The following is a 3,410-nucleotide window of genomic DNA, read 5'->3' on the forward strand; positions in this document are numbered from 1 at the left end:
CCAATGAATGCTTCGGCTTAAAAAACATTATAGAAAAATTAGTAAGAGAAGGAAAACTAAATCGGTATCTGGCCACCCGAGATGATGAGCAAAGAAAAAGACGAAGAGATGAAGATGTTGGACGAGCTGAGCGATCACCTCGTACGCCAGAAAGACATGTCCATATGATACATGGAGGATTCGCAGGAGGTGGAATCTCCAAATCATCCCGCAAAAGATACCTCAAAGAAGTATATCATGTCGAAGGAAAGGAGGAAGCACCCGACATCCCTGCGATCACGTTCCCCAAAGAAGACGCATCCGATATCATCTCAGGACACGACGATCCCATGGTCATCACCATCATACTAGCAAACGCCAATCTCCACCGCACATTAATAGACCAAGGGAGTTCTGCCAATATCTTATTCAAAATAGCCTTCGACAAACTCGGCTTAGAAGAAAAGGAGCTTAGAGCATACCCGAACAGCCTGTTCGGACTGGGAGATACCTCAGTACAACCACTGGGATACGTGTCACTACATACAACCTTCAGAAAAGGGAACCAATCCAGAACACTCAAGATAGACTACATTGTGGTCGACGTGAGTTCAGCCTACAATACCTTAATAGGTCGGACAACACTAAATCAACTCGGCGCAATAGTCTCGACTCCACATCTATGCATGAAATTCCCAACTACAGAGGGGATAGCCACAATAAAAGCAGATCAAAAGATGGCACGCCGCTGTTATAACAAAAGTCTAAACCTCAGAGGCAGAGGAGAAGAGTTCCATACAATTGAGCTTGGTGGAGTTCAGAGACGAGAAGAACTCCGTCCACAGCCCGAAGGTGAAATAGAAAAAGTTCAGATCGGAGACACCTCGGACAAAACGACTAATATTGGCATGATCCTAAAAGGAGATGCAAAGGAATTACTAGTATAGTTCTTGCGAGATAATGTCGATCTCTTTGCATGGAAAGCTGCAGACATGCCAGACATAGACCCCAAGCTAATGTGTCACAAGTTGGTGGTCTATCCAGGATCTCGGCCGGTACATTAGAGACGAAGAAAACTTGGGCCAGAGCGATCCCAAGCTGTGGAAGAACAGGTACAAGCACTACTGGAGGCAGGATTCATAAGAGAAGTCAAGTACCCACTATGGCTAGCTAACGTTGTCTTGGTGAAAAAATCAAATGGGAAGTGGCGAATGTGCACCGACTACACCGACTCAACAAAGCCTGCCCAAAAGATCCTTACCCACTCCCAAGTATCGACGCTCTGGTAGATGCTTCCTCCAGATATAGATACCTCTCGTTTATGGATGCATATTCCAGATACAACCAAATCCCCATGTATCCACCAGATCAAGAAAAGACATCATTTTTGATGCCAAAAGCAAATTACTGCTACATTGTGATGCCTTTCGATCTCAAGAATGCGGGAGCTACTTATCAAAGGCTAATGAATAAAGTCTTCTCAGATCACATCAGAAAAATCATGGAAGTCTATATGGACGACATGTTGATAAAGACACAAAGCGAAGAGACATTATTATTCGACCTGGCTTAAGTGTTCGACACTATAAGGAAGCACGACATGCGACTCAATCCCGCAAAATGCACCTTTGCAGTAGAAGCGGGAAAATTCTTAGGTTTCATGCTCACACAAAGAGGAATTGAAGCGAATCCAGACAAATGCCAGGCCATACTCAACATGAAGAGCCCAACTTGTGTCAGAGAGGTACAACAACTCAACGGGAGATTGGCAGCCTTATCCAGATTCTTAGCGGGATCAGCGATAAGATCTCTCTCCTTCTATGCCACTTTAAGGAAAGGAAAAAATTTCGAATGGACAAAGGAATGCGAGCAAGCCTTCCAGGATTTCAAAAACTTCCTATGACAACCACCTATTCTAACTCGACCACGAAAGGAAGAACCACTCATATTGTACCTTGCGGTAGGAAGTCGGGCAGTAGCCTCAGCACTGGTTCGGGAGGACGACAAAGGGCAACAACCTGTATACTTCATTAGTAAAGTGCTGCAGGGATCCAAGCTAAACTACCAAAAAATAGAAAAGTTTGCCTATACTCTCATACTAACATCTCGACGACTTCGCCCGTACTTCCAGGCTCACACCATTAAGGTTCGAACCGACCAGCCCATAAAAGGGATATTGCAGAAAACAGATCTAGCAGGCAGAATTTTACAATGGACAGTCGAATTATCCGAGTTCGACCTCCAATATGAAGCTCGGACAGCCATCAAATCACAGTACTTAGCCGACTTCATTGCAGAATTCACAGATACCCTGGAAACCCCCACAAAATAGAATCTCTACGTGGACGGTTCCTCAAATAAGACTGGAAGCGGCGCATGTGTGATAATAGAAAGCAACCAAGGAACCCAAGTTGAGCTTTTCCTCAAATTTGGGTTCCCCGCCTTGAACAACCAGGCGGAATATGAAGCGTTACTAGCTGGTTTGAAGTTGGCTAAGGAGGTTGGAGCTCAAAAACTCAACATCTTCAGCGATTCACAAGTAATCACCTCGCAAATAACAGGGAGCTACCAAGTCAAAGATCCCACCATGAAAAAATATTTGGATAAAACCAAGGAACAGCTTGGACAACTCGGGGAATATAAGATCTGCCACATACCCCGCAAACAAAATGCCCGAGCTGATGCACTCTCGAAACTAGCCAGCACCAAACCAGGGGGCAACAATAGAAGCCTCATCCAGGAAATGCTGCAAAATCCATCAATATCGGAAGAGGAAAAAGTCCTAGCCATAACAAGTCAGGATCAAGGATGGATGACCCCCATAATTAATTACCTCAAAACAGAAACACCGCCCACAAATGAGAAGGAGGCAAAGAGGTTAAAACGGGAGGCTCAGTACTATACTATCATAAACAACACCCTATACAAGAGAGGGATCTCGCTACCATTGTTAAAATGTGTGCCGACCTCCAATACAAGGGAAATCTTAGACGAAGTACACAACGGCATTTGTGGTAATCATCTTGGAGCACAAGCTCTCACCAAAAAGGTACTTCGGGCAGAATTTTACTGGCCAACTCTACAAAAAGAAGCTACAGAGTTTGTAAAGACATGTTTCCCATGCCAGAAACATGCCAACTTCCACATTGCCCCGCCAAAAGAACTCATCAGCGTAACTTCACCTTGGCCATTTGCAAAATGGGGACTCGGACCTTCTCGGACCCTTTCCCCAGGGATCGGGACAAGTCAAATTCCTCATAGTTAGGATAGACTATTTCACAAAGTGGATTGAGGCAGATCCCCTAGCCAATGCCACTGCTCAAAGAAGCCAGAAATTCCTATATAGGAACATTGTCACGAGGTTCGGGGTTCCACACTCCATCACCACGGACAATGGCACTCAATTCACAGATGCAGGTTTCAGGAAATTA

Source organism: Arachis hypogaea, chromosome 14, assembly GCF_003086295.3.
Source record: "Arachis hypogaea cultivar Tifrunner chromosome 14, arahy.Tifrunner.gnm2.J5K5, whole genome shotgun sequence".
Lineage (NCBI taxonomy): Eukaryota > Viridiplantae > Streptophyta > Magnoliopsida > Fabales > Fabaceae > Arachis > Arachis hypogaea.